Here is a 13,295-nt window from a genome sequence, read left to right on the forward strand (position 1 = left end):
AGCAACAGGTGACTTTCTGCCAGACATTCCTGCGTCACAGACACACCTCATTATAACTTCCTGGGATATAACCATACATCACTCCAAAGTGTAGAACTAGACCGTGAGGATAGCAAGTGGGCCACCAAATTAGGGATGTGCCGATGACACATTTTGTCCGATATCGATATAATTAATTGCTGTTATGGCCAATGACCGATATTACAGATGTCGATATGATCTCATTCTGTATATATATATTTTTTTCCATTCTGAAAAATACATGTAACAGGGTGTCTGCACTGCAGGCTTAGGCAAGTCAGATTTAACTTTAATACCTTTTATATTTGATATTGTGAGCTTGTAGATCTGTTGAAGCTGTTACTTTGGAAGCTGTTATTAATCGAACCGATTAATCAAAAAACTACTAGAATCGGCCGACACTGATGTGTTTGCAGATTAATCTCCCATCACTACACCAAATCATTGCATGTTGCAAGTGCAACTACTTACAACTGCAACCACTTGCAAGTTGCACGTTGCATTGGTGTACTGTGGACTGGGCTTTAGAGGAACAACAATATAAATGCACGGATTACATTCATTGGCTTTCTTCCCCTTTCGTCAATAAACAATCCAGATAAGAATACTGTTACCACTTCACCAGCTGCTGTTGTTAATATCAAAGCTGGGACACAGAAAATACATTTCCTGACTCCCAACATCATGGCTTAGCCTAGTTTGCCATAAAACATTTTTTAGATTTGGTGATGTTCTAAGGATAATCCATCAAACAATGCAGTTGGACAGTTTTAGTGGCGTATATGGCGTATATGGCCCATTGCATGATTATTGTCGATCAAGAGAATTATTGAGTCACTGATAATATTTGCAAACATTACACACTATGCGGCCCACACACCTACGTCGCACCGCAGAGCCGGATGATATACCCATAATAATATCTGTCAGTCCTTGTCCCTTATATTGCCATATTTCCATATTTGGAGATCTATTTATCTGTCAGGCCTTGTCCCTTATATTCCCATATCTTAGCCTTTGTTGTACACTGAAAATAACCGTTCTAGAAGATCACAATACATCGTGATGCGACACGTTGTGACACTTTCTATGTCGGCTTTGACATAGAAAAATAAAACGGAATGTAAACATTTCCACCACAGGGTCTGAGACCTTGAGACCTTTCACTGCTTCGTCTCAACCATTACTCAATGGCTCTGGTCTCAGACCCTGCGGTGGATATTTTAACATTCCGTTTTTGTTTGTTTTTTGGAATGTTGCCACTACAGCCATAAACTAAACAGGTTAATCTCGATGTTCTGGGCTTTGTAATATTAGTGTTAGTAAAAAGCAGGTAAAAGAGTAACGTTTGACTTGAGGCAGACTAACATCAGTCACTCTACCGTTCACTGTAGTAGAAGAGGTGCGCCTGGTGAGGGTTTAAACCCTGCAGCTATGTCGAGTCCGCCTACAGGCAATACGTAAGCTGCGACCATGAGACCTGTTTCTGAATTTGTCTATTCGTCTCTCTTTCTCTTTCTCACTGTCTGTCCTTCTGTGTCTCTCTCTCTCTCTCTCTCTCTCTGTCTCTCTCTCAGGCACAGAGCCAAGGTCGCCAGCTAGGCGCCAAAAGCAGAGTCAGGGCCACCATTGCTCCCCTCCCCCAGCCCTCCTCCTCCTCCTCGTCCACGGGTCCTCCTCCCAACAAGGCCTCTCGTCCCACCCTGACCTTCCTTGGCGGCAGCCATCGGGCCCCCATGTCGTCCCCCTACCCTCCCCTCTGGAACGAGGACGACGAGGACGACAACGAGGACTCCATGAGGCTGTGAGAGATCTGGCGTCCATCCGGTGGGAAAACACATAATATGCAGGGGTCCGTGGGTAAAAAAGGTGCTCCCTCTTGAATCTTTAACGTGCACCTGAAATCATTTCATAGTTGAGGTTAATATCGATATTTGTCATTATATTCTAGAGAGACAGAGAGAGATACACAGTGAAATACTGACAATGCTGAGTTAACACTCAGGATTTGGTTGTGTACAGTGCTATATTGTCATACACTGTTACATGATGGACAGTGTAACAGTTTGAAGGTACACAGTCGCACACATATGCCACACGCACGCACGCAAGCGTGCGCGCGCACACACACACACACACCAGGTAATCGGCTCTGCTACATCATCCTGATCCGCCGTCACTTTCAAATGGCTTGCATTAGGAGCTACGGTACAGTTGGCTCACTGCCGCTTAACTTAAAGTGCACACGAACATGCACACACATGCATGCACATACACATTGATGCATGGTTAGAGCAGTAGGGCGTTTGTGAGTAATCAGTCCTTGTAAAGACTTCCACACGCACATAAGTACACACAAATACAGTATATACACACTTCTTTTGATTTCTTAACAGCCTCTATTAAAGACTGTTCTCACAACATGAAATTACATGGATCCCACTTTAACAAGCGTGTGTGTGTGTGTGTGTGTGTGTGTGTGTGTGGGGGGGGGGGGGGTGTGTGTGTGTATGTGTACGGTACGGTACACGTACGCGCTAGTGCAAGTTATGCTGAGGCAGCAGCACCGCGGCTCAATAATAAAATGCAGGGTTAGGGTTAGTAGTAATAAAATGCAGAGGGAAAACGACGGAAGGAGCAAACCGAGAGGAATTAAAAGGAGAGTAACAGACTAACAATAGGAGCTGAAAAGGGAGCGAGGGAAGGAAAGAGGAAAGGACGGAACAAAGGGGGGGATTAAAGAGGGTTTGGTTGGAGTGCGCAAGAGGGAGGAGAGGTTGGACTGACATGAAGGAGATTTCTGCAAGGAGCAGCCTCATCCGCTTCTTATGACGCACACACACACACACAGGGTTAAATTGATCTTTGAAATTAACACACACTTCTATATAAACACGGTTAACCACTTAAGCCCTATAGACTTTTTCATGGAAGCTTGTAGATTTGCTGTTAACACTATTTGCTATACGAGAATGTACAGTATATAGGGCTGAACAACGTTGAAGCATAGCACATAGTAGTTACACACACACACACACACTTTGACTCATCCCCTTTAACCCCTCACCAGAGCGTGCTTGTGAAAGCCTCACTGTTGTGCTGCATGGAAGCTTGCATGACGCGTAGAATGGAGAGCCAGACAGAGGCCTCTTCTCTCTCCCTCCCTCACCCCCGTAGCAAGGCTCCGTCTCTGGGGGCTGAAACACTGGATGAATGAGGGTCCATGAGAGAGCAGCCATGATGAGATTCGCTGCTGCTGCGGGGTGCCTGCCTGTGTGTGTGTGTGTGGGTGTGGGTGTGTGTGTGTGTGTGTGTGTGTGTGTGTGTGTGTGTGCGTGTGCAATTACACGTTGTGTGAATTGTAAGTGGACCATACCTAGCATTCATTGGCATGTTACATAGTCTACCGCAAGTTAGATAATTACACCCTCCTCATGTCAAAAGATTATTCATTTGTTTAGTTTTGGAAGGAAATCTGCTTCCTTAGTTGTTAAAACAGAAAGTTGATACATCCATCGTGTGTGTGTGTGTGTGTGTGTGTGTGTGTGTGTGTGTGTGTGTGTGTGTGTGTGTGTGTGTGTGTGTGTGTGTGTGTGTGTGTGTGTGTGTGGGAGTGTGGGAGTGTTTGAGTGTGTGTGTGCGCATGCACGCACGCACGTTAGATAGGGACCAAGGTCGGTATAAGTTCACACATTGGCGTCAGTGGTTGAAATTGAGCACAATATAGGTCTTGAATCGCACACACATTCATAGTTACTGACTCATGCTCATATGCTCATATGCTCACACACGCGCGCACACTCACATCATTGCTTATTAATTTATTTTCTGTTCGAGAAACTCTGTCTTTCACGCACAGAGACACAGAGACACACATGCAATTCTTGACCAGTGTCGTGTCGTTTGACATCAAATGACATCATAGCACTGTGATGTCACAGGACTTCTATAACAACAATGACGCTTTTGTCTTTGGCAAGAACTCAAACAGAAGCTCAAAAGCACTCACTAAATTTTTACACATTCTCTCTCTCTCTCTCTCTCTCTCTCCCTCTCTTGCCTCTCTTTACCTTCCTCGTAATCCCGCTCAGTAGTCTCAGTTCCCATTTCAGTTGTTTAGATGTACTGTACGTAGAAGTCAAGTTAACGCGTGTGCATGTCATTAATTTGTGCATATAGGACAACAGCAGCCTCTCTGTGCCTGTTATAGGTCAAAAACCCAGGGCTAACGTTCCCCCGTTAGGCCTTGAAAGAGCGAAGGTTGTTAAGCCACGCGCCATTTGAAATGTCAGAACTGTAAAAGATGCATGTGATGTGACTAACGCTTAGGAAGTATTCATGTTTGCAAAATGTGTTTGAGGACGTGTATTAAGAGAAGTATCAACCTTCCTGTTAAGTTCAGCTATAACATTACAATGTTACTTGTACACTTTTTTTTTACACGTTCCATTTTAGATCTTATGATGCTGTATATTATTTATTGTTGAGCTATTTATTGTTAGAACTGCATTTTCCATTGAAGTAAACTATCAAATATCTACAGCATGTATTGTGTTATTTTATTATATTATTACTACCAGTCCCTTGTGAATTATATGTGCAGTTTTGAATAGAACTCAGCCTCACTTCCTCTTTTCATCCAGAACACAAGGCAGGGCCATATACATTTCTACTCTGAACATCAGGATTTCTCTCGCCTGGGGGCACGGTGGTGCAGTTGGTAGCGGAAAGGTCCCAGGTTCGATTCCTGCTGTGTCATCAGTGCCCATACCCTAGGGAGGGGGTTGGCGAAAGGGCATTCCTGTGTGGCGTTTGCATGTTCTCCCCGTGTCTCAGGGTAGGTACCCTCACAAGAAAACAGGTAGTTAGTAGTTATCCATGTCTCTATACTGCCTTCCCCTGGTCAGTCGGGGCACCTGATGGTGGCGGGGAAAGGAACTGGTTAATTGGAATAACAGGTGATAAGAATTAAGAAGTGGCCTTCTCACTCCTTGTGCGCTGAAGGAAGCATGAGCTCAGTTCGGGGCTCTCCTTTGTTTGGCAGAGATTGAGTACCGCCCAGGATTTCAGCTTAGGCACTGGGTGAACAATGGGTTGCAAGAATCATAGGGTAAAATATATATTTATCTTGCCTCAGAGACCTGAAACTGTCCATGGTTTCACCTTTCTGTATAAAGCCTCTTTATATCTGTCAACAGACCACCAAATGGTCTAAATTTAGATGGTGTGTACAGAGCCTGCTGGTCATGTGGATCTGTGGGAAGTTTCACTGTTCACAACTGCATCTCTCTCTTCGGTTTCAGTTCTCAAATACAGGAAGTAACAGGTTCTCATGTAAACACATGAACCCTGGCATTCATACTCTGAGCTTCTCGTTAATGGCACATTTGCAGAAAATGGCAGATCGTCAAGTTCCTAGATTCTATGACCAAAATGTCACACTATATTGCACTGGAAAAGGACCCGGACGTCCAGCTCATCAGTCTGGCACCGTGGCACGTAACAGCCTGTAGGCTTGTACTTTGTACAGGGGACAGTTTTGAATTGCAGTCAACTACAGTATAAGTGTCGTTTTAAAGGAGAGTAGGGATTTACACTGTTGGTACATACTGTAGGGCGTTCCACATTTCTTTGAGGCATACAGTAGAAGGAGAACAAATTTAACCCCTTGTTTGAGCCAAATCTGGGTTGAACGTGATCAGTCCCTCTGGGGTTGTGATTTTGGACCTCATTGACCTTTGTGAAGTAGTTAGACAGGTACATGATGTGTGTCTTTGCTATTTTTGAAAATGTTTTGACACATTTTGAAAGGTGTCTTAAATAGGCCTTTCATGATGAGTACTTTTCATCATGGTTTGCTGACTAAAATAGTTCAATGAAAAGTGCTGCTGTTTTTGAGATATTGATTTGAAGAAATAACACCCAGCTCAGGATGGAATAATAAATTATGAAGCCTGGTTTGTCATGCAACATGTTGTGAGCTTGTAGAGTGGCTATTTTCGTTGAGCGAGCCTTCTCACTCCTCATGCGCTGAAGGAAGCATGAGCTCAGTTCGGGGCTCTCCTTTGGTTGGCAGAGATTGAGTACCGCCCAGGATTTCAGTTTAGGCACTGGGTGAAAAATGGGTTGCAAAAATCATGGGGTAAAAAAAATGATTACACCTGAAACTGTCCATGGTTTCACCTTTCTATATAAAGCCTCTTTATATCTGTCAAAAGAGCCTGCTGGTCATGTGGATCTGTGGGAAGTTTCACTGTTCACAACTTCATCTCTCTTCGGTTTCAGTTCTCAATACTATACTATATATATACTATACAAAAGAATGAAGGCCTATATTTGTTTTACAACATTTCTCTGGAAGAGGCCTTAATGTATGAATATTGCCAGTAGGCCACAACACACATGTTATACTTTTTTGAAGCATTCATAAGAATCATATTAAATGTCAGTGGGGCTCTAATTCGGCTAAAACCTTGCCCAAATTTGGAGACATACAGTAGCCTACTTTATGCCGTAGATGGGCCACAGATACTTAATTAAACTGTATTATTTCTTTCCATGCAAGGAAGACCTTTTGTTTGGTTAGTCTGCTGCTAGTTCCTTGGCCCCTTATCCTTCCACTTCTTTTTAACGTTGTTCTGGACAGGACAACTGTAGAATCTAGGGACAGAGAGGAGTACGGTCATGTGACAGAGGGCTATACATGATTCATTGATTGATGATTGATTGATTGATTCTTGAAGTGTCATGCTTCCGAAAAAGCTCAGCCCATATGGACTTACAGTACACTTTTTAACAGTTTACATAAACAATGACAATAACAATAAACCGACATGACAGCTATACAGCTGGATAAAGCTGTAAAATGGATAGTACAATCTTGGCTCTATTTTTGGCATGTCATTACAGTAATGACCTCCAGTAATGCTTTGCCAGTCCAAGTCCTATGTTCAATCCCAGAAACAACAAATGTACTGTATTCAGAACCCATCAGTTGTCACATTCTTACAAGCACAATTTGACCTGTCTGGTGTAACTTATCCACAAATATGTCTCTCTCTCGGAGGACTTTGTAACACACACACACACACACACACACACACACACACACTCACTCACTCACTCACGTCTCTCTCTATCTGCAAATGATGTATTGCTCCAATAGTGATTAGTGAATGAAAGCTCTCTGAGAGAACAGAGATATGAATTAAAACAAACCAGAATGTGCATGAACAAACATATATTCTGATGCATACTGTACAAAGCTAAATGTATTTATCAAGTTGTCACTCACACAATGCACACACACGTGCAGCTCAGCAAAGGCATTCACACACCCTGGCCTTGAACAAATACACGTCAAAGCTGGGCGATCCAACTACTCACTCACACACCCATGCGGGAGGAATTTTAAGCAGCCAGCCGGAACGTGCACTTACAAACATTCCACATATGTCTCACGTGCATAACACACACACAAACGCACACATCAGTTATCAGACAGTGGGTGAAGCTGTTGAGCAGATGTCTGAAAGGTCAAGAACTTCCTCCTTAAGAAAGAGGTGCTGCCTGCGTGGCAGACATGTACAGCACAGTGGCTCCCAAACATGTTAGCTCGAGACCCTAAAGAGAAATGTGGTGTCACCCCGGGACCCAAACTAGTGAAAATAGCCGATCTACAAGCTCACAACACGTTTTATATATATTATTTGTGGAAATAATTTGATCTTTTTCATTGTTTTACTTTATTTTTCTTTTGAATTTATTTATTTTATTATGAAACAAATTGTTCAACTAGCCGATCTCCATCGACGCGTAAGCTTGTAGATGTGGTTACATGAGAACCTGTTACTTCCTGTATTGAGAACTGAAACCGAACAGAGATGAAGTTGTGAACAGTGAAACTTCCCACAGATCCACATGACCAGCAGGCTCTGTACACACCATCTAAATTTAGACCATTTGGTGGTCTGTTGACAGATCTAAAGAGGCTTTATATAGAAATGTGAAACCATGAACAGCTTGTAGGCTATTTGAATGATTCAAAAATGTTTTTCAAAAAGGCAAAGAAGTTTAGGGATAATTGGTGATTCTTTTAGGTTTAAACTTTTTTAAACCTTTTGAATTTATTTTTTTAATGTAGGAAACGATATATAAAATATATTTTTGCAGTACTAGCGACCCATAAGATTGGTCCGCGAGACCGCAACCCAAAGATGGGTCCAGGCCCACTGTTAGCAGATGCTCTCATCCAGGGCCACTTACAAAGTGCAAGATCAGAGGGAATGGCGTGAACAAACAAATAAATAAGACTATCAGGTAAATAAATATCTGTATGAACAACATGCTATCTAACTAAGATTACATTATGGTATGTGAACAAGTATCAAAACAATGTGAAAAGGGTGCCATTTCTTCTTACGCCTTTGATGGCAATTGGATAATTTGAGGCATTTTGTTAAAAAAGCGTGGGATTTGTTCCTCAGCCTAGTAAGAAAGTGTGTGAAAGATGTCATGTAAAATGCATTTTGCGTTCAACGGGAGCCAATGTTAGCCAATTAGGATGGAATATAAAATATTGGACAGATCCATCTTGAGCACATGATTTTTGGACCGAATCTGGAGGTGTAATATTAAAAAAAAAAAAGTTTTACAAAAGTCTGCCTCCTGGTGGCACTATAAAAGGCAGATGTGAAAAATGCAGGTCAAAGGTTTGTCCTTGGCCTGGTCTTGGTCCTTAAACATACTCTCTCTCCCCATGCCTTCGGCCTGGTGGAGACAATAAGTGAAAGAGAGTTGAGGAAGAGGTGAGTTTTCAGACTGCGGTAGGGGGGGGGTCATTCCACAGCTTGGGACAGGAGCCAGGAGCGAAGAGAGTCTGAGATGTGTGCAGCGTTGGCCAGGGTGTCATATAGGGTCAGGACATAGGTCCCGTGTCAGCTGATCCAAGTGGGAATGGGTGTAGGGGTGGAGACCCACGTTGCATAGAGACCCACGTTGGCCATGTATCTCACACATTACCATTTGCAAAGCCATTCAAATCATGTTACGGTACTTATTTCCTACAATTTATACTTTAGGGATTTAGCAGATGCTCTTAGTCCAGAGCGATTCACAGAACTACACGAGGTAATACATCCTCTATAGTGGCCATTTGACACATTTCTATCACGACAAGAAATGTGGGCCATATTGTTTCACTAAAGCTGTTGTTCTCAAAGTGGGGTCCAGGGAATCTCAGGGTCTGTATATACTGTATAAATGGAACCATTTTGGTTCCATTTGTAGGCTACACTTTCTTAGAGTTGTTGGGGAAAAGGAAGTTATCAGTGTGGCTGAAGTTGGGTAGATCCAAACTAGTTCATCAGCAGTCATTCACACAAGCAACATTACTAACGACAGCTGGCCAGCTCAAATCAGCCACCACAGACGCATGGTAATGTGATTACTAGTGTGTGAATATGGTTAAGATGCATTTACACAGGGACAAAAACTCTGTTTTCCCCCCAACACACTGCCAGTGGTGTCAAGGGGTATATTGAGGTCAGGCAGGCAGAGAGGCAGTCAGTCATCTGATGCTTTTATAATAGAGCTTTCAAAGTGATAGAGCCACAGAGGGCATCTTTAACAGCAGGCAGATGTTTCAAGGTAACATGAGGCCACATTCTTCCATTAATATACAGTATGGCTAACTTTTAGGTGGAACCTATAGCCTCGGAGACTGCAGACATTTTGTCTGGAACCAGGCTTGTGATTTGCTCCTGTGAAAACTATAAAACTATAAAGCTGGTTGTCACGAGCATTTGTTCCTGTTTTTAGAATTGCCGTGTGTGTGTGTGTGGGTGGGTGGGTGTGTGGGTGGGTGGGTGGTGGTAGATTAACTCTTTTGTTATTTTGTCCTCTGGTTATGTTAGGTTAGATATTTCCTTTATTAGGTAAGAAAGGGGTTGTTCTTGTATTTAAGCTTTTATGATCCCACCCTGAGTTAATGCATACATGCTTTCATCTTAAATGTAAAACTAAACCATTGATTCTTGGGATTATAAACCTGTGTGGCCTGGCTGTTCGGGGCCTGGGAAGTGGGGATGATGGAGTCCATCCTATAGCCTGGATGGACGCCTAGCCTGGGTCGTAGGCTAGGAGTGACCCCTAGCCTGGGTCGTAACAGTCACTTTGTGACTTACAATATGCGTGATGTGATTCACATGACCTTCGCCCGGACAAAAGATAACAGTGTATTCTTACCTTTGACACATTTTCATTTAGCAAAAAATAATAAGGAAGATTTTGTAATAATTCACTCAATGTAAAAGACATTACAGATATTATGAGTGGCATGTTATTGAGTTTCACCCAGTCATTTGGTCTGTTGATGACAAGCACCTGATATACACCCTCATATCACACACTGTGTGGGCGGCAGGTGATTATGTTCGCATTCTTTGAATTTTTCAAAGAACAAGTAAGCACAGGCCAATCAGAAAAGAAAACACTGGAGGCAATATACATGTATGAATATATCACTGAATATGTCACTGTACAGTACTGTGTGTAGTTGAGATAGAGAGAGAGAGATGTGCCCCATCCACAAATATAACATTCGTCCAGTAAGTTCCAGTGGTGGAAAGTAACTAAGTACATATACTCAAGTACTGTACTCTTACCCCTATAGCCTGTACTCTTACCCCTATACTGTACTCTTACCCATTTAGACCTGAGTTAAAAACATTCACAAAGAATATATATTCAAAGATTTGCACCACATTTTTACGATTTTTCAAAAATAGCAGACCTACAAGCTTGTAGATCTGCTATTTTTCAATAGCTAAATTATAACATAATAATGTTTAAAACACCAAAAGGGGTTAAGTAGGATTTTTTTCCCTTTACTTTACTGGAGTATTTCCATTTTTCTATACTTTTACTTTTACTTACATACCAAATATTTTACTTTTTACTTCACTACAATATATGACAACTTTAGTTACTACTAGTTACTTTGTAGAAAACATGCATTAACCACTCTTGGCTATTTGAAAACAGCCGATCTGCAAGCTCACGTGTCGTAAAGCGACGTGTTGTGAGCTTGTAGATCTGCTATTTTCAAAGCATCTTTTTGGAAACTTGTGGAACAACACCAGAACATTCAGCAAAATGAGCACTTTTACTTTCAGTAGGTAATTCAGTATATTTTAATGTGACTACTTTGGTAGTATACCAGACATTTATTTTTAACAGTGTATTTCTACAGTGGGTTCACTGGTAGGCTGATGCAAAAAACAGACACACACATTCTCACACACACACAAAACCATCCATCTACAGCGCATTTGAAATCACTCGATCATCCAATCTGGAAGTGACTTTTCTCCCCCAGGGAGGAATCCGAAGAATGAACATCTGTAATGTCATTAAATATTCCTTCCAGGAACGGTTATGAATTCATAGCCAGTGTTTATTGTAATCGGATTACTTACTGTAGACCTCCTCAGCCCTGTCAGAGGAACTCTTCCAGGAAAGAACGAGAAAGAGAGAAGGAACGAGAATCCAGTGGAAAATAGAATGGCTGATATTGAAGCCTCGTTCTCCTTATGAATCATTTCTGCTTTTATGAGACTTTCTAAAGCCGTAGTAGGTCGCTTTATATAGCACCCTCTGAAATGGTTATGAATCTAAGACGTCATTCTGGAAGCCTAATATATGGAATCCTATATATGAACTTTGCATGATTGCCACTTTTAACCCTACGCTTTTAAAAGGGTTAAACATTTTTCACGCTCAATCTCTTCACTGAAAATAGCGACCAACATGGTGCTATTTTTTTTAAACTGTGTTTACGTTTATTGTCCAAAATTGGGATGTGAACTGCATATAAATATTAATAATCATTCAGTAAAAGAGAAGTTTCTGTTTCCCCAATGCCTTAAAGCCAGAGTGAGTTTCAAACAGTGCTAAACGTAGCAGCAAAAAAACACGGGGTGGAAATAACTGTGAAGGAGGAGGAGGTGGAAGAAGTCGACATACAGCAGCCAAACTGTGCCGAGGATGACCGGCAGCAATGCAGAACCAGAACCAGAACCAGCCTCCTGATAGTCCTCAAGTCCTGCCACAATGCTGGACCAACCAACCAGAGCGGAGACACCTGATTCCTACTGAACTCTTTGAGTTGTTGACTGTTCTCTCTCCTCTTCTCCCATCCCCTCAGCAGGCTATGCAGTACTGACGTGTGCCTTTGAACCCAACTGACACTGAGAGAAAGGTACGGGGAGGGCAGAGAGAGAGAGAAAGAGAGAGGGAGAAGGAAAGACATCCTAGAGTGAACAGCATGTACCTGTTCTGTGAGCCAACCAGGCATCAGTTCACCCAGCCAGCATGGTGTCAGCCTCTTTTTCAACTACCCCCCCCCCCCCCCCCCCCCCTGCCGCTTTTTTCCCCTCTCTTTCTGGTCACATTCACCAATGTCTTCAATGACCTGTCCCCTCACCCCGCTTTTCATAGTTCTTTACCTGGCTTACTACTTTTGTTGATGGCAGCATCTCTTTTCTTTTCTTTGTGTAGACAGAATTCTTGTGCATCTTAATGAAGCCCATTTTCCTGTCGTCTATTTCTCATCTCTCTGCCTCTGTGTGTGTGTGTGTGTGTGTGTGTGTGTGTGTGTGTGTGTGTGTGTGTGTGTGTGTGTCAGTGCTATTCAAAGTGCACAGTGAGTCAAACACACGCCAGTCACTGCAGCAACCATACAACCGAATCAAAGACTTGGACGAAACAAAGAAACGGGAGAGAAAGAGAGAGATCCCTTTGTGGCGCCGTGATCAAGTGGTTGGAAGCGGACCGTAAACTACAGTGAAATCACAGTGTTTAGTTGCTGAAAGGCAGGACCGGAGGATAATGTCACAGCGCCTCAGTGTCAACATTCGCTCCAGAACAGGAAGTCTTTTAAATGCTAAACAGACTGGTGGAGAAAACAAGCAGGCCGCACATCATACGAGTCTCCCCCATAATATTAGGCCAAGCATTCTGCAAAAGTAGACGATCTACAGCTATTTTAGTGTACGTGGAAAAAAGGAGGCGACCCTGGAGGATCCTGGTCAGTATATAATGTTTAAGTGCTTAACCTATTTTTGGGGCGGGAACCCCCTTTGGTGTTTTAAGCATTATGTTATACTTTAGCTATTGAAAAATAGCAGATCTACAAGCTTGCAGCGCGCCACTCGGTGACACGCTACGAGCTTGTAGGTCTGCTATTTTAGAAAAATCGTGAAAATATGGCACAA

Source organism: Protomyctophum parallelum (genome assembly GCF_964188405.1).
Source record: "Protomyctophum parallelum genome assembly, chromosome: 18".
NCBI lineage: Eukaryota > Metazoa > Chordata > Actinopteri > Myctophiformes > Myctophidae > Protomyctophum > Protomyctophum parallelum.